The sequence below is a fragment of the Musca domestica genome, unplaced genomic scaffold, assembly GCF_030504385.1.
Source record: "Musca domestica strain aabys unplaced genomic scaffold, Musca_domestica.polishedcontigs.V.1.1 71, whole genome shotgun sequence".
Classification (NCBI taxonomy): domain Eukaryota; kingdom Metazoa; phylum Arthropoda; class Insecta; order Diptera; family Muscidae; genus Musca; species Musca domestica.
Genome location: NW_026712386.1, coordinates 1,789,088 through 1,815,523, shown reverse-complemented (window position 1 = coordinate 1,815,523; position 26,436 = coordinate 1,789,088). Strand labels below are relative to the sequence as shown.

Below are 26,436 nucleotides of genomic sequence, written 5' to 3'. Positions count from 1 at the left end.
TCTTGGGGTAGTTCGTGGTCGGTATTAGATTCCCCTCGACCTGAACATTCAGCTGTGTTCTCATCTCCGCAGACCATGTGGTAAAGAGTGTGGCCGTTGATTTCGTGGCGGATATTTTCATATTCCTCGCGTGGAAGTATGCGGCAAGCTCCGCGAGATAGGGGTTCAACCTTTCGCATATGTCATCGACCACTGGACCCGACGCCATGATCGTATTATCATCCGCATACGTTACGATCTCAATGCCGTCTGGAGGGCGAGGAATTCCGGAAAGGTAGAGGTTAAACAGTTCCGGAGATATCACCCCGCCTTGGGGAACTCCCTGTTTCACTCTACGGGCTTTGGACTTCTTGTTCCGGAATTCCACGTACGACTGGCGTCCACACATATAGTTGATTATCCAACGTTTCAAACTTGGCCGGAGGGTAGTTCTCTGTACATCCTCAAACAGTGTGGCATGATTGACCGTATCAAATGCCTTTGATAGGTCAAGGGCTACCAACACTGTTCTGTCACACGGCCTGTTCTGGTTCAGTCCTCTACTAATATGTGTGGAAATGGCGTGTAATGCTGTTGTGGTACTATGTTGTGGACGGAATCCATGCTGGTGGTTGGAAACAAATTAAGAACTTTCGTTAAGTACTCGACTCCCGGCGTATCCAGCTGCTTCAACATTACCATTGAGATTCCGTCCGGGCCCAACGCTTTGGATGACTTAGCGTTACAGATGACATTTGCAACATCACCCATCGTAAACTGTGGTGGTTCCTCCTCGGCGGGAAGAGATCTGATACGACGTAGTACTCTTCGCTTCGCCCTATCGCTCTCGGGGTGCTCGACAAATTGTCGGTTAAAATATTCCGCGCACCTCTTCGGATCAGTCACCGTTACGTCGTTAAAAGTGACTGAGGTCCTATCATCCTTTTTTCCAGGGTTCGAGAGCGACTTAACCGTTACCCACAGCTTACTCATATCGGTTCCAATGTTGCAGCACTTCAGATGGTCTAGCCACTTTTTCCTCTTATGCTCCTGTACCAACCGGTTGACTTCCACTGTCAAATCACTGATTCTAGGATCAGTAGGGTTGGTACGACGGAGATCATCACGCTCGTTTGCTAATCCCGCTGCCTCTGCTGGGAAGTTTGGTCTTATCTCGGGTATTCGACCAGCAGGTATATAGCGAGCGGCTGCAGCTCTGATGATGTTTCGGAAAATCCGTTCTGCTACCCGAACATCAGAAGGGTTGGGCAGTTCTCTGAAGCGGCGGTTGGTAAATTCTCTGAACTCTGGCCAGTGAGCTTTCCCATGGTTAAGGAAAGTGCGGCGTTCAGAGGTTATGAAATCGGGCGACCTGCTTATGGAGACGATTATCGGGAGATGGTCTGAGCCAAGAGAAATGACGGGTTGCCAAGTCACGTCATTTATCAGACCGGGTGACACTATGGTTAAGTCTGGCGAACTGTGACACTCTCCTCTTATTCGGGTGGGGGCATCCTCGTTAACCGTGCAGAATGTGGAGCAGTCAATCTGCTCTGCCAGCGCTGATCCCCTCTGGTCATTACCTAGGACGGAATGCCACAACTCATGGTGGGCATTAAAATCCCCTAGTACCAGGCGGTTATTGCCTACCAATAATGGGCTAATATCAGGCAAATAACGCGGTTCACAGCTATTAATCGGCGGGATATACACATTAAGCACCTCTACCTCGGCAGTTCCACACTTGACTGCTACCCCCATACATTCCATGTATGGGTCACTAGAGACTAGCTTAAGCGAGATAGGTCTGTACTGAACAGAATGGTGTAACAGGAACGCTAATCCCCCACCTCCACTTCTGGTGCGATCCTTCCTTAGTACGTTGTAACCATAACAACGTTGTAGGCTGCAATTTTCATTCAGCTTGGTTTCCTGCACCGCTGCGATCTTAATATTCCTCCGACTCATAAATTCCACTATCTCATCTATTTTGCCTCGGAGTCCGTTGCAATTGAATTGCAAGAATGATGCACAATCCGGAGTTGGAACAGCAACATGTGGCGTTAGGTGCTGCGGTGTTGGTTGCTGTTCTGGAGACTGCGGTGGAGTGCCATACCCCGACGACGTCTCTGACGAGGACGACGAAGAAGAGGACTCGCTGGGGACTACGTTACTGCAGCAAGTCGCAACATAATCCCTTTCGCTGTAGTCTCGCGAACGCCTTAATCCGGAACAGTTCTTGAAGTGCACCCACTCTCTGCATCCATTACATCGCACCGAGACAGATCTGTGGTGGATGACGTTCTGACAAACCGAGCAGAACCAAGGTCCGGGGTTTTCCTCAATCCCGGCACGGACCAATAAAATCCGGAGCAAGCATTCCGGGATATGCTGCATGCAGAAAAATAAACAAACACAAACATGTACATACTGGGTTGGCAGCCGCTGGCCGAAACTGGAATCTTGTTGTTTCGGGTCAATCCGGTAACGTAGAACCCGCTGCCGTGGGATTGGAAACAATTCCGGTGAATAATGTTGCTGAAATCATCAAAATGCCGAATATTGGGAGGTAACGTTATATGGGGCTATGACATTTGAAATAATTCAGGTAAATAATGTCGCTAAAATCATGAAAGTGCTGAATACGGGAGGTACCGTTATATGGGGGCTATACGAAAAAGTAGACCGACATGGCCCATTTACGAACTTTTGATACTCAAAGTCTGGAGTTTTAATTTAATTCAGTTTATTTCATTAAGAAAGATTGTGATGTACAAGTTACAAAAGTAAACTATGAACTAATAACTAAAGAATACGGAATTGAGAATGTTAGTGAAAATAGGCTTGCCACCTGGCAGATAAAATAAAATTGGTGTCAATATCGAGTTTACATATATAACATCTTTCCCCTCTATGGAGAGAATAGGGCCCTGGGTCTTCGAACCCTTGTTGATCGCCGCAATCCTTGTCCCCGTTTGTCGACATTTGTAGCAGATGATGATGCGGATGATTCCGGGAATCCTAGCAATGGAGTAGATGTCAAAGAAGCTTGGGTGTCCTCATACCCATGTGTTCAGACGAGTGGAGTTGAAAATTATTCGGTCTGTTCTAGTTAGTTGTCTCCACGTCCACGTCCTCTTCATCTTGTTCGATTACCGATTCTTATTGTTCGTCGGTGACGATGCTCAAACCAGCTCCGTAGCTATTCGGACGATTCACAGAGTTTTCCTTACTGTTGACTGGTGTGCGACCAATGCATGTGTCAATATCATTCTGATCAGTACTACGAAGTTGATCAATAAGTCTTCTATAATACTTCCAGAATGTGGACATCTCCCAAACGTTTGGTCACTTTGCCTTTACTAATGCGTAGATTTCCGGACAGAAAGTACACGTTTTGATCCCTTTCCAATTCCGTGTATTTACGGCTGCTCTTCATGAACTGTTTGGCTGTTACTTTACTACTAGTTTCTTGTGGGCGCACTAGGTCTAAACGTGTTCGTAACTGTCGTCCTAGGAACAACTGTGCTGGGGATTGACCCGTAGTCGAATGAGGTGCATTCCTGTACTGTCTAAGGATTTCGTTTAGATTCTCCTTCAATGTCACTTTCGTTGTACACATAGCCTTTAATGCATTCTTCACCGTTTGGACACTTCGCTGTGCTTGGCCGTTAGTTGCTGGATCGTAGGGGGCAGTAAATTTGTGGTACTAAAAGCCAATTCTTTATATAAAATTCTTGAATTCAGCCGAAGAAAAATTCTTTCCATTATCGGAAACTACAATTAATGGTACTCCGAATGTAATGATGATCTGTGCACTTCTTTGGGACATTTGCATACTTTGCACATTTCTCGCATTCCCTCGCAGTGCTCTCAATGTCTTTGCCAATGCCCGGCCAGTAAACGAAGGACCGGGCTATGCCTTTCATCTTAACCATGCCTAGATGGACGCCATGCAAATCTTTCATTAAATCGCCCCGCAATCTAGGAGGGATCACAATTCGGTGTTCAAACATTAAACACCCTGACGACACTTTGTAGTTCATTTCAGGTGTTTTGTAACCAGCTTTTGACAAACACTGTCCACTTTCCAATAACATTGAAATCTTAGCAAGATGTGGACCATTTCTTGTTTCCAGCTCAATTCGTTCAGCAGTTACCGGTAATTGATTAATTTGGCGAATCACGAAACTGTCGAATTCATCAAGGTCATTACATATGGCCTTATCAAAACTGAGCTTGTTCACTCTGTTGGCTGGAGTTACTCGAGACAAAAAATTGTCATTACTGTTTTTTTTTTTCGAGGTTTTGTGGACCACTTCAAAATCGAAATTAGAAAGGAAATCGGCTTAGTTTGCCACACGGGATATGCATAAAACAGGCAGTGTCTTTCTCGGATGTAGGATTTGTTCCAGCGGTTTGTGGTCAGTAATCAGAGTCCAATGACGGGCATACAGTTAGTTGAAAAACTTTTGGACGGCCCACACTATGGCCAGCGCCTCTTTATCGATTTGTGATATCGTTGCTCTGTCGCTTTCACGGTGCCTGTCCATTAGAAAGACGATGCGACAGAACAGCTCCCAGTCTCGTTTTACTGGCGTCCGTTGCAAGTAGAATGGGAATGCTGGATTGTACGGGATCAGCACTTACGGCGTATGCATAATCGCTTCAATATCGAAATCAAAAATTTTGGTGTATGCATAATCGCTTCAATGTGTTTTTTAGGTTTATGAATTCCTTTTGGCGTCGATAGAAATTCAATCAATGACGTCACAAATGCGCACTTCTTTTTGTTTAACCTAAATCCAAATTCCTTTAACTTGCATAATGCAGTCTCAAGAACTTTCAACAGATCATCAACATATATTGCAAACACCAGAATATCGTCGAAAAAATTAAGAATATTAGGATTGCAATATATAGTCATTTCCATCGTTCTTTGCCAAATGCCCGGAATATTGGCGGCTCCATAAACTGCTCGAGTTGGACGTATCAGTCCATGTGTTGGAGTATTAAGCGTCAGGACATGTGCAAATTCCTCGTCAAGGACCAAGTGTGAACATCGTTGAACCCTTCATCCTGTTGAAAATATCCTCCGCTTTCGGAATTGGATGTGCGTCTATTATACCTCCATTCTTCATCGTCACTACCTGTGTAGTAGTCCCCCATTCTGAATACTCTACTCTTTCGTAAAATCCCGCCGCAATCCTAGCATCTATTTCTTTGGCATACGCATCCCGTATGCGAATGGGATTTATGGGGGTCTTGCAAATTTTGGCGTAGCATCTTGCTTTAATTGCACTTTAATAGGAGGACCTGTGAACTTACTCGCTACATCACTGAATATACCTTTATGTTTGGCTAATAGCAACTGTAGCCGTTGATGTTCAGACAGTATGGGTTTTTACTGCTATAGATGCTATTGGAATACGATCGATTGATCCCTACATGGACAGTCTATAAATTATTTGCTGTGCCAAGGAAATAAATTAAAATTCAAATTTGAAGTTTTTACAGTAGTAATTGGATATTAGTATTTTGGAAACTATTTTTGGAGTTCCCTGCCGTTCACTGTTGTCGGAGTTACGTGTTAATTGCAGCTTTTCTGGAGTGCCACAACGAAATATTTCTGCTGCTTTGTTTTGCTGGTTAATTCGCATAGTTACACATATTTAAAATGCCGTCCCAATTGATCTGCAATGTTTGCAATGATCATATTGTAAAATCTAAATACAAAATGGGATGCACTGGTTGTGTGATTTTTTTTCATTTGGATTGTGTGGGTGTTTCTAAAGCTGAGGCTAGAGTTAATAAGAATCTTAGATACACTTGTAGTGTAGTGTGTCTGGGGTTCGTATCGTGGCAATCTTATTAATTCGTAGCCGAATTTGTCCCCTGCTGCTTGTGCCTCTGTTGTTGTTGGCAGTTCTGACACTTTGCGCCGTTGGCAAGATGACTTGCTTTTGACCATGAAGAAACAGATGAATATCTACATGGACCAGTGTGTGCGTGAATTCAAAGCCAAAGCTGATGCACTATTTGAGTTGTATAGTATTCAAATTTCTGAGGTGAAAAGCAGTTTGAATGTACTCAGCAGATCGGTGGATGAACTGAAGTCAGCTGTTAGTGAAGTGAAGAGCACTGCTGCAAGTATGGAGGAGAGATTGTTGGGTAGAATTCGTCATTTGGAATTTGTTATGCTCCAGCACAGACTGGACCGTCCAGATGTAATTATCATAGGCCTGTCTAATAATATTATTAGAGCGGAAGTTGTTAAGGTTGTTGCTAAGGTTTGTGGATTACATCTGGGGCCTCGGGACTTGCATCATTGCTGTTATATCTCGGATCGTAGAGCTGTTCTTGTTAAGTTTAACTCCATTCAGGACAGAGATGCTTTGGTGCGAAATTTTGCCAAAAGGGGCGTATACTTTTGAAGGAAGTAATGGAGGATTGTCTTCTTGAATCCCGTGTGTACATAAATGATCACCTGATTAAGTCAACTTCGAAGCTGGTGTTTGCTTGTCGTGGTTTGCTGAGGAAGAGAATGGTCAATGGTGACCAGCCTTTGGTTGAAGTGGTTCTTCCTGATGGAGTGAAAACGATGTTTGAGCAGTGTGAGCTTTTTGTGCAGTAAGTGGCTGTATAATAGTTGTTTGTTTAGATGTTTAAGGTATGCTAGTTTTGTTGATCTCACTATTTTTTGATTTTTTTATTTTTCTTAGGCCAAGTGAATTGTTAATATAACTATGCCTTTGTTATTCCTTTATTATATATTTATTTTATTGTATTTATTCTTATTTTATTGTCTTCCATGATTTTTCGAACTTCTATAACTATGCTCCCCAGCCTTTTTTCTTTGATTTCTATGCCCCTTGATGGGAATCTCGGACCCGTGATCAGGGATGCTCTATTTTTCAGGCACGCTCCTTGTTGCTTCCACGGTATGGTCACTTGAATTGTCAAAGTTTGCGACCATCTAGATTAATAATAAAGTTGATGAGTTGAAATGTCTGCTTGTTGGTAGTGGAATTGATGTTTTTGCAGTGACTGAATCTTGGCTTAACCCTGCAGTGTCTTCGAAGTCGTTGTTGGTTCTGCGTAATGACCGTGTTGGCCGCATTGGTGGAGGTGTAATGTTATATGTACGTGATAATTTGTTATATAAGGTTGTTTACCGTTCGGAGAATTATGGTGTGTGAGTCTTTGTCTGCTGAGCTTTTCCTGGGCGGCACTACAGTGCTCTTTACTGTCTCATTTTGTCTTATCCATGAGGGCATTTTTGATTCATATGCGAACATTGTTGTCTATGGTGATTTTAACTATAATTTGTTTAAACCGTTGAATTATTTATCAATGCGAAGACTGTGCAGATCTCTTGGGCTTTCCAGTCACAATTCCAGTCCGACTCACCTTGATGTTGCTCGTAGCACTACCTCATTAATTAACTTTTGCCTGGTGTCTGATGCCTTGACTCTGAATTTTTCCTTGCAGGGGTAGTGCCCTGGTATTTCCCACCACGCATTGATTTTTGGAGGGGTTGAACTCCCGGTTCTTGCTGAAGAAAAGGTTATTGAGTTCCTGGATTTTCGTAGGACTGACTGGCGGAGTGTGGAAAATTATGTTTGCAATTTTGATGTTAGTCTTTTGTATCTTACGAATGATGTTGACCAACAGTTGCCTTTGTTTGAGTTGTTGTTTCAAAATATGTTGTCTTTTGTACCTACTGCTACCAGCTGTTCTCGCCCAAAAAATGATGTTTGTTGGGGTTGGATGTGGTAAAGTCGGCCTGTTACGTTAGGGATCTGGCTTATCTGGAGTGTCGTAGGCGTCCTACAGTTCGCAACAGGCAGATATTTTGTATGTATAGAAACCGCTGTAAGGCTGTCATGCGTAATGAAAGAAGGAAATTTTATGAGGAAATGTTTGGACGTATGAGTAGTGTGCAGATATGGAAGTCCTTAAAGTCGATTGGTTGTCTTTATGATGGTTGTGATTTCCCGTTTATCGATGTCAATGCTGTTAATAATTACTTTTGTAGTGTTGGTAAATTAAGTTCTCCTCGGGATTTTATTTTTAGTGAGGCCAATGGTTTGATTCTTTTAGATTTGACTGTGTGTACATGGAAGATTTATTTCTTGCTTTGCGGAATGTTAAACCAAATGCTGCAGGTGTTGATGGCATACCTATTAAGTTCTTTAAATGCGTATTCTCTTACATTTGTAGTCACTTTCTCGATTTTGTAAATTGTATTTTTATGACGTCAACCTTTCCGCTTGCGTGGAAGGTTGCTCGTGTAGTGCCAGTGCCGCAGAAGGGGAGTTCTTATTAGCAGAAACAGAACAGATTCAATAAGCATTCTGCCGGCTATGTCGAAGATAGTTGAACCAATAAGCATTCTGCCGGCTATGTCGAAGATAGTTGAACATGTTATTAAGGATGCTATTGTTGAGTTTCTGGATGCCCGTAAGGATTTGAGTAGTTCAGTTCGGGTTTCGGCGTTGTTCTAGGACATAGATGCACAAAACAGTACGTTTGCGGTGATCTCAGTCGTTGATGAGACTTCAACGAATGTAGACATGCGTGATGGACGTAGGCATTGTTGTTCTGTTAACATTTAGAAAACAAATGATAGATAGCTTTAGTAGGAAAATATGAATATATTGGGCCTATATTTAATGTTTTTTTTTAATAATTGTCTGTGCAGTGCGGTGTGGTGTTCCACAAGGGTCTGTGCTTGGCCTTCTGCTTTTATTATGTTCATTAATGACGTTAGGGGGTCTGTGTCTAATTCCAGGTGTGCAGTATTCATGTATGCAGATGACATTCATGTCTTTTTTAGAAATGCAGATCTCTTTGAGTTGGAAAATGTGGAAAACACTACGTTGGGATTGCTGTCTATGTGGATCTCCTCTAATGGTTTGTCTGTGAATTGGAATAAAACTGAATCTGTTCTGTTTAATAGTCCTCGTTATGTTCCTATGCCGTGCATCTGTGTTGGCTCCTTTGTAATTAATGTTGTGGATGAAATGAGATGTTTAGGTGTAGTCATTGACATCAAGCTTAATTTTTCGGCGCATGTTGATTCTTTGCTATCTCGTGTGCGTTTTCAGATAAGGAGGCTCTATAGTCTTCAAGCTCATTTGCCTCTTGGTGTTAGGATGATGGTAGCTAGATCTTTATTAATGTCTCATGTCAACTATTGTTTGGAAGTAATCTCTGTGGCGAATGCTTGCCTAATTCTGCGTGTACGCAAACTTGTTAACACTATTATTAGGTATGTGTTTGGGTTGCGCCGTAGTGATCGTGTAACACAGTATGCTATTAAGTTTCTTGGTCTGTCCTTTGAGAGATATGTTGAATATCGCCTGCTTTTGTTTCATTACAGAATTATGAGGAAGGTTAATTCTCCTTTATATAATAAGTTCGTATTTTGTAGATCATCTTGAAATCTGCAATTGCTGTTTCCAAGATTTTCGTCTGTAGTTGGAGTGAAAGAGTTGCGAGATTGTGGAATGTTCTTTTAAACTTTACAGGAAGAGGTGTTTTGAATATTTTTTGTTTGTTATTTCTTTTTAGTTATTGGCTGAGGGCCCATTTTTATGGTTTTTTTTTATTTTCCATAGAGTACACAATTTTATCGTTCTTTCTCTTTTTAAGGACTTTTTTGATATACTTGTAGTAGCTTCATTCGCTCGGTTGGAAACGAGTGATGATTAGCGCCTGAGTGATTTGATGCCTCTTACCCCTTTCCTCTCTGCCTTGCTTAACTGTTGTTCAGCTTGATAGAGGAGTTGTGTCTGAGGGTCTAATTCTAAATTGCTACTAAATTTAAATTATTATTATTATTTTTGTATATATATTACTATTCCTTGATCATTTTTTTAGTTTTTTTATAGATTAATATAGTTATAGGCTGTTTTTATACTGTTTTATGTTAATATACGATTTTGGCCATGTTGGCTTATTTATATTAAATTGTATGAAAATAAATGAAATGAAAATCTTCTCTCATACCGCTGCTGACAACTCCGTCCCCGTAGATGCTTCTATGGGGTCTTGGAACAATTCGGCAAAATTTATTTCTCGAACAAAATGTGCGATCAACTCACGGCCACATAATGTGTCAAAATCGCCATCATCGACTGGTTATGCCCAAAGACACATTCACCACGGTAATCTTGTGCCCCGTATGACTTGAAAATCACCGGTCCGCTTTCTTAAACACTGCTTTATGTTCTTTAAATTCTCCAAGCTAATAATACTGCAATGAGCATCCGTATCCAGTTCCATATCCACTTTCTGACCGTCTATCTTCATTGTGACAATTTTCCCATCGAATGGCCCTTTTGTTCCGACTGTTGCAATCTGAGACGTATGTGCCTCCTCACCCTCATCTGACAACAACGACTCCTCTATCTGCTTTGTATTTGACTTGCACACTTTACTTATGTGGCCTATCTTGCCGCATGAAAAACACTTTGCGTTTTTGATTTTACAATCCTTCCGTACGTGTCGACCACCGCAACCATAACATCTCACCTCTGTAGTTTTATTCGACTTCTGCTTCACATCATTTTTCGTCTTGACAGGTATGAATCACAATTTGCATGTCGGTTCTGTAGTAATATTCTCACCTGTATTTACTACACCCGTTGATACTTGGGTTAACTCCTTTGCCTGGCACACTCATATGCCTCCGCAAAACTTTTTGGTTGCTTAGTAATAATCTCGTCACAAATATTGCGGGATTCCACTCCAAATATCATCTGGTCAATCAGCATCCTATCTATGAATCCGCTATAGTCACACGAAGCCACAGCTTGCTTCAAACGCAGTGAAAAATTTGCCAACGATTCCCCTACTTCTTGGCGTATACTCCCGTCGAAATAATTTATCAATGTTGTTTTGATTTCTTCATATTTTATTTCTTCTGGCTTCTTAGGACTAATTAGAATCTGCTCAATTTTAACGCCCAATCGAATCTGTCAAAATAGTCCTTAACCGTTGAGCCACCTGTGCTTTTGTGTTCGTTTATTGCAAACCGTGGCGGTCTTGTTGTATTTATGTCTTCTGACGTCACAGACTGCGCCGCAATGTTTGAACGGCCTCCATAACAGCATCACGTACGAATTGCATCAACTGCTTCTGGTTCATCGTGCCTGTACACTTCTGACACCAATATTGTATACTCAAAGTCTGAAGTTTCAATTTAATTCAGTTTATTTCATTAAGAAAGATTGTAATGTACAAGTTACATCTGACAGATAAAATAAAAGTGATGTCAATAAGAGTTTACATATACATCATTATCCATTTGGTATTTTCATATGTAGACAATGTGCAAATGTTATTGAATCCTACAAATTTAAATTAATTTTAGTTTTGTGAGATATTATTCAATATATTTAGAAACAATATTGGTAAGTTATAATTCAAAAATAAACTTAGATTACCTGACGAGCTCGAAAACATATGTTTTATTAATTTGTAAAAATTATTAATCGTAAAAATATATCTTTCGACTGCTCATTCGGCTAAAACGAAAATAGCAGCAGCCGAAATCCGAGCTATTGCTTATTTTGTGTGCTGAATTTTTATCTTTACTGTCGGTTAGGGCTTATCAAAACGAGCTAAATAGCTATGCGCTGAGCTAAATAGCTGATCATGTGCTATTTTAGCCGTGGTTGTCTAGATTTAATAGCAGTTGCACTGAAAGGCTAATCTAATTTCAATAGGTGCTAGTTTAGCAAGCACGATATACACACTTAGTTTAGTAAACACTAATTAACAAATTTTAGTAAAGCCAGACGCTGAAAATACGCTTTAGTCATTAAAACAAAACATTATAGTTTTAAGCATTTCTTTCTTCACTTCAAAATTGTAAATTTTCGTGTTAAAAAAACAATGACTCAATAAATTTGAATTGAAAATAGGTGCTAGTTTTTTAACTCTGATTGTTACTAATTGAAATGAGAAGGTTTTTATGAAAAAAAAATTAAATAGCCTCCAGAAAATTCGCGAAAATAATAAATTCAAATATTAATTTTTTTATATGAAATTTTGTGTGAGAACTGGCTACTCGAATGAAAAAATTGAAGTCTCATAGTAGAAAACTCGGAGAAAATTTTGCGAAATTTTGCATGCTATCTCGTGATTAGATTTTGATGGATGTAAGTTGGAAAATTCGTTCTGAAACTTGGCAAAAATAAAATTTTTAATGGAAAACTCAGTAAATTCCGAAAAATGCTAATTTTTGCGTGATATTGCATGATTTGATTTTGGTCGATATAAAATGGAAATTTCGTTCTGAGACCTTTCAAATTCCCGATAGTTATGATAAACATGATAAAAGGTGGTTTGCGGCAATTTAATGTGAATTAGTTAACAACCACCACAAATCCGTCCCGCTGCTTTTGAATGCGATATCTAAATGCATTTAATGATCTTTAATGCGTTGATATCGTTTCATTGTCTGTCGTATACCAGCATTCTAATGCATGAAGTTTCAATTACAAACCTGGTGGCGGAAAATTGAATTTTCTGGCACATCCTCCTGAGGTATTGTAATCGTTTCTTAACGGCAATACAATCCAAGCAGACCATTTTCTGTCGAATACACAAGAATAAAACGTATGCTTTCTGTTGGAGCCTTTTCCATAATTTAGTAATTTAAAATTAAAGTACCTTTTTTTATTATTTAATTAATTCATTAATTAAATGAATTACAAAGGTGTTATTGTAAGTATTAAAATAGTATGTAGATCCTAATAAGAAAATGAATTGGAAAAAGGAAAGAAAATGAATTGGAAAAAGGAATAATAAAATAAAGGTAGTTGTTGTACTTACCGCCAAATAAGCCGCATCGACTTCAACCTTCTTACCGAACAAAAAATACTAAATAACTAAAAAATAAAAAAAAAATAAATAAATTTGGTTTTTTATACTTCCCTGAAATTTTCCATACATTTTATTGTTGTTGTTGTTGTAGCAGTAGTACATGTGTGTGTTTGTGTTCTGCTAATCTGGTTCCAGCTCCAGGTTTAGAAATTCGGCTACTTTAACGGGCTGTAGCCAGAGATCCTCCGGAGTGAGTTGGGAAGGTTTGGCTGAGCAATTAAAAAGGTGTAGCGTATTGTGCGGGCCTGTATCGCACGCCGGGCAGGCGTCACGCACATCTTCATCAATTCGTGCCCAATACGAATTGAGGCGACTACACCATCCTGAACGTAATTGCGCCAAAACTACCCTGGTTTGTCTAGGCAGCTGACGTTCTTCGGCTGCAATGGATGGGGGGTGGACTCCGAGGACGGCATTCACTTTATAACTGCTAATAGCATCCGCGACTGCATCGGTGTGAATGCCACTCAGACCTGCCTGATAGGCTTCGTGATCTAGAGGCTCTCTCTTGTAGCGCTGGACCTCCCTCTCTAGATCATGTATGTCCTTCCTGACACGCCTGGGTGGGGGAGAGTTATCCACCATATGATGGTTGGGATGACTCTCACGGTAACACCCAAGCAGGTACTGCAACGAAAGCATATGATTATGCTGACGTAAGGGAAGGACTTTCGCCTCCTCATGTAGATGGTCCACTGGTGTCATGAGGAGGCACCCTGTCGCAGTTCTCAGGGCAGCGTTCTGGCAGGTCTGGATATTCTTCCACTGCGTAGCACTAGTATTCGCAGACCACACTGGAGCCGCATAGTTGACCACTGACCGACCTATCGCGTTATAAGAGGTCAACAAGGTTTCTTTGTCCGCACCCCAAGAGCTGCCGGCTAGCGCCTTGAGGACCTTGTTCCTACTTTTCATCTTGTCGCAGATAGCTGTGGCTTGCGCGGACGACTTGAAAATGCTGTCGAACGTTACCCCAAGAATCTTGGGGTAGTTCGTGGTCGGTATTAGATTCCCCTCGACCTGAACATTCAGCTGTGTTCTCATCTCCGCAGACCATGTGGTAAAGAGTGTGGCCGTTGATTTCGTGGCGGATATTTTCATATTCCTCGCGTGGAAGTATGCGGCAAGCTCCGCGAGATAGGGGTTCAACCTTTCGCATATGTCATCGACCACTGGACCCGACGCCATGATCGTACAATCATCCGCATACGTTACGATCTCAATGCCGTCTGGAGGGCGAGGAATTCCGGAAAGGTAGAGGTTAAACAGTTCCGGAGATATCACCCCGGACGACTGGCGTCCACACATATAGTTGATTATCCAACGTTTCAAACTTGGCCGGAGGGTAGTTCTCTGTACGTCCTCAAACAGTGTGGCATGATTGACCGTATCAAATGCCTTTGATAGGTCAAGGGCTACCAACACTGTTCTGTCACACGGCCTGTTCTGGTTCAGTCCTCTACTAATATGTGGCGTGTAATGCTGTTGTGGTACTATGTTGTGGACGGAATCCATGCTGGTGGTTGGCAACTGTATAGCTTCCTCTAATGCTGGGGAGGAGTAAAGCCTCAAGAGTCTTAGCTACTGGCGACAAAAGCGAAATCGGCCTGTACGATTCGCCTTTACTGGCATCCTTGCCTGGCTTCAGTAGCGGGACCACCCGGCCCATTTTCCAGGTTTCGGGCACTATGTGGGTGGCTAGCGACAAATTGAAAACTTTCGTTAAGTACTCGACTCCCGGCGTATCCAGCTGCTTCAACATTACCATTGAGATTCCGTCCGGGCCCAACGCTTTGGATGACTTAGCGTTACGGATGACATTTGCAACATCACCCATCGTAAACTGTGGTGGTTCCTCCTCGGCGGGAAGAGATCTGATACGACGTAGTACTCTTCGCTTCGCCCTATCGCTCTCGGGGTGCTCGACAAATTGTCGGTTAAAATATTCCGCGCACCTCTTCGGATCAGTCACCGTTACGTCGTTAAAAGTGACTGAGGTCCTATCATCCTATTTTCCAGGGTTCGAGAGCGACTTAACCGTTACCTACAGCTTACTCATATCGGTTCCAATGTTGCAGCACTTCAGATGGTCTAGCCACTTTTTCCTCTTATGATCCTGTACCAACCGGTTGACTTCCACTGTCAAATCACTGATTCTAGGATCAGTAGGGTAGTAGCTAATCCCGCTGCCTCTGCTGGGAAGTTTGGTCTTATCTCGGGTATTCGACCAGCAAGTATATAGCGAGCGGCTGCAGCTCTCATGATGTTTCCATACATTTTTTTTTTAATATTTTTTATTTATATTTTTTATTTATATTTTTTTCCATACATTTTATGGTTGTTGTTGTTGCAGTTTTACATGTTCCGTTGTTTTTTTTTCCGACTAATCCGGTTCTTCCTCAATGTCTATGTTTAGGAATTCTGCTACCTTTATGGGCTGTAGCCATAGATCCTCTGGACGGAGTTGGGTAGGTTTGGCTGGACAATTAAACAAGTGCAGCGTGTTGTGCGGGCCTGTATCGGACGCTGGGCAGGCGTTCCGCACATCCTCATCAATTCGTGCCCAATACGAATTGAGACGGCTGCACCATCCTGAACTTAGTTTGGCCAAAACTACCCTGGTTTGCCTAGGTTAGTTTACGTTCTTCAGCTGCAATGGATGGGGGACTCCGAGTATGGCATTCATACTGTAATTATTAACTACCTCCGCGACTGCATCAGTATGAATGCTATTCAGACCCGCTTGATAGGCTTCATGATCTAGAGGCTCTCTCTTATATCGCTGGACCTCTCTCTCTAGATCGTGCAGGTCCTTCCCGACACGCCTGGGTGGGGGAGTTCTATCCACCATATGGTAGTTAGGGTGACTCCCACGATAACACCCAAGCAGGTACTGCAACGAAAGCATATGATTATGCTGACGTAAGGGAAGAACCTTCGTCTCCTCATGTAAATGGTCCACAGGAGTCATGAGGAGGCACCCTGTTGCAGTTCTCAGGGCAGCATTCTGGCAGGTCTAAATACATTTCCACTGCGTTGCACTTGTATTCGCCGACCACACTGGAGCCGCATAGCTAACCACAGACCGACCTATCGCTTTATAAGAGGTTAACAAGGTTTCCTTATCCGCACCCCAAGTGCTGCCGGCTAGCGCCTTGAGGACTTTGTTCCTACTTTCATTTTATCGCAAATAGCTGTGGATAGCGCGGAAGACTTGAACATGTTATCGAATGTGACCCCAAGGATTTTGGCGTAGTTGGTGGTCGGAATTATATGCCCCTCGACCTGCACATTCAGCTGTGTTCTCATCTCCGCAGTCCATGTAGTAAATAGTGTGGCCGTCGATTTAGTGGCGGATATTTTCATATTCCTCGCGTGGAAGAAGGCGGCAAGCTCCGCGAGATAGTTATTCACCCTGACACATATGTCATCAACTACAGGACCCGACGCCATGATCGTACAATCATCCGCATAAGTTACGATCTCGATGCCGTCTGGACGGTGCGGAATTCCGGAAAGGCAGAGGTTAAACAGTTCCGAAGATATCACCCCACCTTGGGGAACTCCCTGTTTCACTCTACAAGGCTTGGGCTTCTTATTCCGGAATTCCACGTACGACCTGCGTCCACACATATAGTTGACTATCCAACGTTTCAAACTTGGCCGGAGGGTAGTGTTCTCAACGTCCTCGAACAGCGTGGCATGGTTGACCGTATCAAATGCCTTTGATAGGTCGAGAGCCACCACTACTGTTCTGTGGCACGGCCTGTCTGGTTGAGTTCTCGACTGATATGTGTGGATATGGCGTGCAATGCTGTTGTAGTGCTATGTAGTGGACGGAAACCGTGTTGATGGTTAGCAACTGAATAGCTTGGCCTGTATGATTCGCCTTGGCTGGCATCCTTGCCAGGCTTCAGTAGCGGGACCACCCTGCCCATTTTCCAGGCTTCGGGAACTATGTTAGTGGCTAACGACAAGTTTAGGACTCTGGTTAAATACTCAACTCCCGGCGTATCCAGTTGCTTCAACATTACCATTGATATTCCGTCCGGGCCCAACGCTTTAGATGACTTAGCGTTTCGGATGACATTCGCAACATCACCCATCGTAAACTGTGGAGGTACATCCTCGGCGGGAAGAGCTCTTACACGACGTAGTACTCTTCGCCTCGCCCTATCACTCTCGGGGTGCTCGACAAATTGGCGGTTAAAACAGCCAGCGCACCTCTTCGGATCAGTCACAGTTACGTCGTTAAATGTGACTGCTGTCCTATCATCCTTTTTTCCAGGGTTCGAGAGTGACTTTACCGTTACCCACAGTTTACTCAAATCGGTTCCAATGTTGCAACACTTCAGATGGTCTAGCCACTTTTTCCGCTTATGCTCCTGTACCAACCGGTTGACTTCCACTGTCAGTTCACTGACTCTGGGATCAGTAGGGTTGGTACGTCGGAGCTCATCACGCTCATTCGCTAATCCCGCTGCCTCTGCTGGGAAATTTGGTCTTACTTCGGGTATTCAACCAGCAGGTATATAGCGAGCGGCTGCAGCTTTGATGATGTCCCGGAAAATCCTTTCAGCAACCCAAACATCAGAAGGATTGGGCAGTTCTCTGAAGCGAAGGTTTGTGAACTCTGAACTCGGGCCAGTGGGCTTTCCCATGGTTAATTAAAGTGCGGCGTTCAGAGGTTATGAAATCGGGCGATCTGCTGATGGAGACGATTATCGGGAGATGGTCTGAGCCAAGAAAAATGACGGGTTGACAAGTCACGTCATTTATCAGACCGGGTGACACGATGGTTAAATCTGGCGAACTGTGACACTCTCCTCTTATTCGGGTGGGGGCATCCTCGTTTACCGTGCAAAATGTGGAGCAGTCAATCTGCTCTGCCAACGCTGATCCCCTCTGGTCATTACCTAGGACGGAATGCCACAACTCATGGTGGGCATTGAAGTCCCCTAGTACCAGGCGGTTATTGCCTACCAATAATGGGCTTATATTAGGCAATAACGCGGTTCACAGCTATTAACCGGCGGGATATACACATTAAGCACCTCTACCTCGGCAGTACCACACTTGACTGCTACCCCCATACACTCCATGTACGGGTCACTAGAGACTAGCTCAAGCGAGATAGGTCTGTATTGAACAGAGTGGTGTATCAGGAACGCTAATCCCCCACCTCCACTTCTGGTGCGATCTTTCCTCAATACGTTGTAACCATTGCAACGTTGTAAGCTACAATTTTCATTGAGCTTGGTTTCCTGCACCGCTGCGATCTTAATATTCCTCCGATTCATAAATTCCACTATCTCACCAATTTTACCTCGGAGTCCGTTGCAATTGAACTGCAAGAATGATGCATTGTCCGGAATTGGAACAGCAACATGTGGCGTTAGGTGCTGCGGTAAAGGTTGCTGTTGTGGAGACTGCGGGGGAGTTCCATACTCCGACGACGACTCGAAAGTTGACGACGAGGTCGTGGACTCACTGGGGACTACGTTGGTACAGCACGAAGCAACATAGTCCCTATCGCTATAGTCTCGCAACCGGGTTAAACCGGAACAATTCCTAAAATGCACCCATCCTCTGCATCCATTACATCGCACCGAGACTGATCTATGGTGGATGGTGTTTTGGCAAACCGTACAGAACCATGGTCCGGGGTTTTCCTCAAGCCCGGCACGGACCAAAAGAATCCGGAGCAAGCATTCCGGGATGTGCTGCTCCCAATACAGAAAAATAAACAAACACGAACATGTATACACTGTGTTGGCAGCCACTGGCCGAAACTGGAGTGTTGTTGTTTCGGGTCAATCCGGTGTCGTAGAACTCGCTGCCGTGGGATTGGTGGTTTTTATTTGATATTTTTGACACTATTGGGCTCCAATTCAATTAGAATGTGTGCTTAGGTTTATACTCTATCTATATCTATAAAAGAGGAAAATGTTTGTATGTTTGTTTGTTTGTTTGTAATTTATGGACTCGAAAACCGCTGAATAGATTTTCCTGAAAATTTCCACATATACTGCAACATCGCCTGAAAGTAACGTAGGCTATATACATTTTTGAATTTCCACTTGGAACTGGAGATATAGCATCAAAATCGGAGGTACCTCCCAAAATTTAAATTTTATATGCACATATCTATTGATCGGTTAAAGATACAGTTTCCAAATTTGGAATGCGTAACGGAATTTGGAACAAAAATAAGTTTGCCAAATTTTATTTTAATCGGTTCAGATTTAGATATAGCTCCCATATATATTTGTGACCGATTTCGTTCATTTGATGCCTCAAACACAATATGAATGTTCGATTCCAATGAAATTTGGAGTGTGTGACGGGATTTGATCCGAAAATAAATTTGTCAAATTATATTGAAATCGGTTCAGATTTGGATATAGCTCCCATATATATTTTCGGCCGATTTCAATCATTTGATGCCCCAAACACGCTATGTATCCCCAATTTCAATGAAATTTGAAACGTGTGATAGATTTTATCTAAAAAATTGATTTCCCAAATTATATTGAAATCGGTTCAGATTTGGATATAGCTCCCATATATAATTTCCGCCGATTTCACATATTTAATGCACAAAACACGATACGTATTTCCGATTCCAATGAAATTCGGCATGAGTGGCTAAATTTGGTACAAAAATAAATTTGACAAATTATATTCAAATACGCTCAGATTTGATTATAGCTCCCATATATATACTCAGCCGATTTCACATATTTGATGCACCCAAAGCGAGAGAGACGAAATCTGGCACCAGAAAAAATTACCAAATTATATTGAAATCAGTTGGGGTTTGGGTATAGCTAACATATATATTTCGGCCGATTTCGTACATGTTATGCACCAAACATGATATATATGACCGATTTACGCATTAAAATAGTGCAATATTTTTTTTAATTTTAAATTGTTTTTTTTTTTTTTTAACAAACATATATTCGAAAATAAAATTTTGAATGCATAAAAAATCAAAAGGGGTAGCGAAGCGCACCGGGTTTAGCTAGTTATATATACTATATTAATTTTTTAAGTCGTTTCAGTAGCTATTTCAGAATTATAAAGCAGCTTTCGCATAACTCTCATGGATTTCCAGATATCCATGTGTCAAGTGATCGATTGAAGATTATATAGAGATTCGTAGAACCAAATGAAATACAACTACCGTTTAAATAATTAAATGAAAAACATAAACGTTTATTAAGGAAATTATTCGGAGATCTTCTCTACATTAATGCAACAAATGGTATCCACTTCTATTTTAACATGCGACCTGACCTGACCGAAGTCGTCCTCGGCTTCCTCTGCGCTTGAGATAATCAATTCGGGGAAACATTCACACATTTCTTCATATTGTCGGAACTGAATACGGAACAGAACTTCCTATTCGTGACGTTGATTCCGGGGTTGTCCTCTATTAGGTATCTATCTATCTATCGTTGCCTAAAACTCGTGCAATAATGTACGGTCCTTTAATTTGGGCTCTAACTTTCGGTTACGTATGCTTGCTTTTTATAAACGGCCCCCAATGATCGATATGCAATGTTTGTTCAATACGTCATTGTTCAATATGTAATGTTTCGACTTCACTAAAATATAGAGCTCCTTTGTGCTTAACGCCTTTTTGTAACAATTCTCTACACACGCTGTGATGTACTCCTTCATATATTTCCTCATACGGGAAACCAAAACTTATCTCCCATTCTCGAGAGTCTTTTCTCCAAACCATAATGACCAATATCATTATGACACTGTTTTGCTATGCGCCATCGAAAGCTTTAGCTATGACAAATCGTAGTCCATTTTTCGTTTTCCGGTAGAGTCGATATTTTTCTAATACACATTCCAATTTTATCTGTTTTTCTTGTTCTGATTTGGATTCTTCTCGAAGTAGCATCATAATTCTGTTTAACCTTCCGTCATTTAACTACATCGTTAGAACCCAACCATCGTTATAAATTTTCATTATATAGCCGGCTGGTTCCTTTTCTGTCGATATTTTAAAATTGCTAACAGCGTTAACCTTTTCTTCTCCAGGTGATATTGACTAGAAACGAACCTTTTGCCAAAACCACTTTTCTTTAAAAGAATCAAAAATCTTTTTAATCGTTTCAGGCTTTTTCAAATATTTTTCTGCAAATTATTATGTCATCCAGATACGCTAAATTTTTCTTCAACTTTAATTTGATGGTAACCCATTCGTAAGTCGAGGGTGGCGAAATAACGATTTCCTACAATCTAGTACTGACATTGGGTTTGGTATGCGTACAGTTATTCGATTTATCTGCCTATAACCAATGCATAAACGATGTTCACCATTTCTCTTCTCGACCAATACAATTCCTGATGCGTTCGGATAATTCGAGTTTTGCAAATGCAATATCGTATGGCTTACTTCGCATTGGTTCTTGCGTAGTAACTTCATTCGCTTAACTTTTCGGAGAAATATTGACTGTTTTTCTGAATGATCGACTATAATTCGTTATTTTCAAGCAATTGCAGCAATTCGATTTTGAATATTTTACATATGACTACAGGTTGTGGAAGATTGCTAAATGTCAAATAATTAGTAGGGACGAACGCTTCCCTTGCGGAAAAGGTGATCTCCAAAATCTCGGTGAATAACTTCTTTGCTTAATGCGAAGCCTTGAATGGACGTGTTGGAGTGGAAATCATTCTCTGAATATGAAGTTGGTTTTATGTTTTCATGCGTAGTGTTGCAAATGCTGTAAGTAAAACTAAATCTAACTCTTAAGAATTGATAGAATATCTATTGAGCTTCTGAAAAATATTTTTCCTTATGTATCTTATCTGTTTTCAACGCAATTTTAACACTTTGTTCAAGATCCACATTTTACAGCCAATCTCTATACTACCGGTTTAATATAAAGTGAAATGTCAGATCATTTCAAATGTTAGAACCACTGTCATACCACTGCATCGTTTCTTTTGTATTTAATCAACTGTTTTGGGTGTCACAATAACTATGCTGACGATGTGGTTCTATTGATCGCGGGGAAATTACTGCAAAAAAATTAAGATCTGATGCAAGGAGCACTCGTTAGTATATATTAACAACTTCTGCTTTTCCTGAGACCTGGAAATTGAAAAAAATTATTCCAGATAAGAAGAAAAATGTTATTGGTGGATTGTAAGAATTTCGTACGTTATGTAATAACCCATATGTTCTAAAGTTGTTGATAATACGCTATGCCTGAGTAGTCGCGTTGATTTCACTGCAGCTGATCAATCGCTAAATTTATGGATTCTACTTATAATTGCCGCCATACCATACTGTTTGCAGCTCACTTTTAAAATTTACTTCGAGGTTGTGAAGAATTGCAAGGAATTCAGTTGGATTCACCAATAATTCGAGCTAAACATTGTCCTATCAAGGTGGATTATTGCTGAATCATCACTGTTTGCTTTTTATTGGTTTTATGTTGTTGTTGTTGTAGCAGTAGTACATGTGTGTGTTTATGTTCTGCTAATCTGGTTCCAGCTCCAGGTTTAGAAATTCGGCTACTTTAACGGGCTGTAGCCAGAGATCCTCTGGAGTGAGTTGGGTAGGTTTGGCTGAGCAATTAAAAAGGTGTAGCGTATTGTGCGGGCCTGTATCACACGCCGGGCAGGCGTCACGCACATCTTCATCAATTCGTGCCCAATACGAATTGAGGCGACTACACCATCCTGAACGTAATTGCGCCAAAACTACCCTGGTTTGTCTAGGCAGCTGACGTTCTTCGGCTGCAATGGATGGGGGGTGGACTCCGAGGACGGCATTCACTTTATAACTGCTAATAGCATCCGCGACTGCATCGGTGTGAATGCCACTCAGACCTGCCTGATAGGCTTCTTGATCTAGAGGCTCTCTCTTGTAGCGCTGGACCTCCCTCTCTAGATCATGTATGTCCTTCCTGACACGCCTGGGTGGGGGAGAGTTATCCACCATATGATGGTTGGGATGGCTCTCACGGTAACACCCAAGCAGGTACTGCAACGAAAGCATATGATTATGCTGACGTAAGGGAAGGACTTTCGCCTCCTCATGTTGATGGTCCACTGGTGTCATGAGGAGGCACCCTGTCGCAGTTCTCAGGGCAGCGTTCTGGCAGGTCTGGATATTCTTCCACTGCGTAGCACTAGTATTCGCAGACCACACTGGAGCCGCATAGTTGACCACAGACCGACCTATCGCGTTATAAGAGGTCAACAAGGTTTCTTTGTCCGCACCCCAAGAGCTGCCGGCTATCGCCTTGAGGACCTTGTTCCTACTTTTCATCTTGTCGCAGATAGCTGTGGCTTGCGCGGACGACTTGAACATGCTGTCGAACGTTACCCCAAGAATCTTGGGGTAGTTCGTGGTCGGTATTAAATTCCCCTCGACCTGAACATTCAGCTGTGTTCTCATCTCCGCAGACCATGTGGTAAAGAGTGTGGCCGTTGATTTCGTGGCGGATATTTTCATATTCCTCGCGTGGAAGTATGCGGCAAGCTCCGCGAGATAGGGGTTCAACCTTTCGCATATGTCATCGACCACTGGACCCGACGCCATGATCGTACAATCATCCGCATACGTTACGATCTCAATGCCGTCTGGAGGGCGAGGAATTCCGGAAAGGTAGAGGTTAAACAGTTCCGGAGATATCACCCCACCTTGGGGAACTCCCTGTTTCACTCTACGGGCTTTGGACTTCTTGTTCCGGAATTCCACGTACGACTGGCGTCCACACATATAGTTGATTATCCAACGTTTCAAACTTGGCCGGAGGGTAGTTCTCTGTACGTCCTCAACCAGTGTGGCATGATTGACCGTATCAAATGCCTTTGATAGGTCAAGGGCTACCAACACTGTTCTGTCACACGGCCTGTTCTGGTTTAGTCCTCTATTAATATGTGTGGAAATGGCGTGTAATGCTGTTGTGGTATTATGTTGTGGACGGAATCCATGCTGGTGGTTGGCAACTGCATAGCTTCCTCTAATGCTGTGGAGGAGTAAAGCCGACAAAAGCGAAATCGGCCTGTACGATTCGCCTTTACTGGCATCCTTGCCTGGCTTCAGTAGCGGGACCACCCGGCCCATTTTCCAGGTTTCGGGCACTATGTGGGTGGCTAGCGACAAATTGAGAACTTTCGTTAAGTACTCGACTCCCGGCGTATCCAGCTGCTTCAACATTACCATTGAGATTCCGTCCGGGCCCAACGCTTTGGATGACTTAGCGTTACGGATGACATTTGCAACATCACCCATCGTAAATTGTGGCGGTTCCTCCTCGGCGGGAAGAGATCTGATACGACGTAGTACTCTTCGCTTCGCCCTATCACTCTCGGGGTGCTCGACAAATTGTCGGTTAAAATATTCCGCGCACCTCTTCGGATCAGTCACCGTTACGTCGTTAAAAGTGACTGAGGTCCTATCATCCTTTTTTCCAGGGTTCGAGAGCGACTTAACCGTTACCCACAGCTTACTCATATCGGTTCCAATGTTGCAGCACTTCAGATGGTCTAGCCACTTTTTCCTCTTATGCTCCTGTACCAACCGGTTCACTTCCACTGTCAAATCACTGATTCTAGGATCAGTAGGGTTGGTACGACGGAGATCATCACGCTCGTTTGCTAATCCCGCTGCCTCTGCTGGGAAGTTTGGTCTTATCTCGGGTATTCGACCAGCAGGTATATAGCGAGCGGCTGCAGCTCTGATGATGTTTCGGAAAATCCTTTCTGCTACCCGAACATCAGAAGGGTTGGGCAGTTCTCTGAAGCGGCGGTTGGTGAATTCTCTGAACTCTGGCCAGTGAGCTTTCCCATGGTTAAGGAAAGTGCGGCGTTCAGAGGTTATGAAATCGGGCGACCTGCTTATGGAGACGATTATCGGGAGATGGTCTGAGCCAAGAGAAATGACGGGTTGCCAAGTCACGTCATTTATCAGACCGGGTGACACTATGGTTAAATCTGGCGAACTGTGACACTCTCCTCTTATTCGGGTGGGGGCATCCTCGTTAACCGTGCAGAATGTGGAGCAGTCAATCTGCTCTGCCAGCGCTGATCCCCTCTGGTCATTACCTAGGACGGAATGCCACAACTCATGGTGGGCATTAAAATCCCCTAGTACCAGGCGGTTATTGCCTACCAATAATGGGCTAATATCAGGCAAATAACGTGGTTCACAGCTATTAATCGGCGGGATATACACATTAAGCACCTCTACCTCGGCAGTTCCACACTTGACTGCTACCCCCATACATTCCATGTATGGGTCACTAGAGACTAGCTCAAGCGAGATAGGTCTGTACGGAACAGAATGGTGTAACAGGAACGCTAATCCCCCACCTCCACTTCTGGTGCGATCCTTCCTTAGTACGTTGTAACCATAACAACGTTGTAGGCTGCAATTTTCATTCAGCTTGGTTTCCTGGACCGCTGCGATCTTAATATTCCTCCGACTCATAAATTCCACTATCTCATCTATTTTGCCTCGAAGTCCGTTGCAATTGAATTGCAAGAATGATGCACAATCCGGAGTTGGAACAGCAACATGTGGCGTTAGGTGCTGCGGTGTTGGTTGCTGTTCTGGAGACTGCGGTGGAGTGCCATACTCCGACGACGGAAGCATTATGTGTCGCCTTTGCTCCAACTGGCTACATTCTACTTGTGCCAACGTTGGTACTAAGGAATTGGCTGCATTGCGAGCAATAAAATTCAACAATTATATTTGGTCCAAATGTGACGTAGATCTTCAATCCAACAGCAGTAGCGGAACAGCTGAGGAGATCTTCAGTCTTAATACCAAGTTTGATGGCTTCATTTCAAACAATCAAACAGAAGAAAACTCAATTAAATCAGCATTGAACGATATAAAGACAGAAATGTGTTCATGCTTTTCAGAACTTAAAACTGAAATTAGTAACTGCAATGAGAAAATCAAAACTGTGGAAGCTACTACTTCTTCAAAAATGTCTGAGATGGAGGCAGTGCAGTTTATTAAGCTCTGCCTCTGCCCGATTTAGCGGGCGGACATTCTAGTTGGTGAACTGCCATCTGGCTTACCAGGTTTGATGGCACCTATTCTGGCGCTGGGCCAGTTTTTTAATTGGTCTCTATCTATTAATCATGTTTCATACATAAGTAAGAAAACACAAATATTGATTAAATTTAATAACGTGTCTCTTCGTGACTTTATAATGAGGGAGTATTTCAAAACAAGAAACAGCAAAGCCAGTGACCTATTGGTTGGAGCCGGTAATGACTTGTCAAACCGAGTATACTTGAATGAACATTTCTTGCCAGGCGCTGCGCATCTAAATTCTTTATGTAGAAAACTGCGAAGGCTCAATATTATTGTCAAATATAGAGTTCTTAACTCGAATACACTAATGGCTAAATTAAATTTTTATAATGGAACTGATATTATTGCTGACCTCGAAAAATGCAACATGCTATTGAAGGACGCTGAATTGTCGCCATCTTAAATCTACAAATTTTCTTTTTTTTTTTTTTTTTTGGTATTGTAATTATAAAATTTAAATTTATATTAGG

General features: G+C 42.4%; 1 protein-coding gene across 3 annotated transcripts in view; it reads left to right on the top strand.

Moving 5' to 3' along the window:
* Positions 1–26,436, top strand: part of LOC101888675 (uncharacterized) — a 72,518-nt gene that overhangs the window by 5,070 nt on the left and 41,012 nt on the right. The window contains exon 4 of one of the 3 annotated variants that reach the window (XR_009343998.1): positions 10,922–14,479. The exons of the other annotated variants lie outside the window; for them this stretch is intronic. The gene's annotated coding sequence lies outside the window, so the exon portion shown is untranslated. Of the gene's footprint in view, positions 1–10,921; positions 14,480–26,436 lie in introns of those variants that run through there. 3 annotated transcript variants of the gene reach the window in all.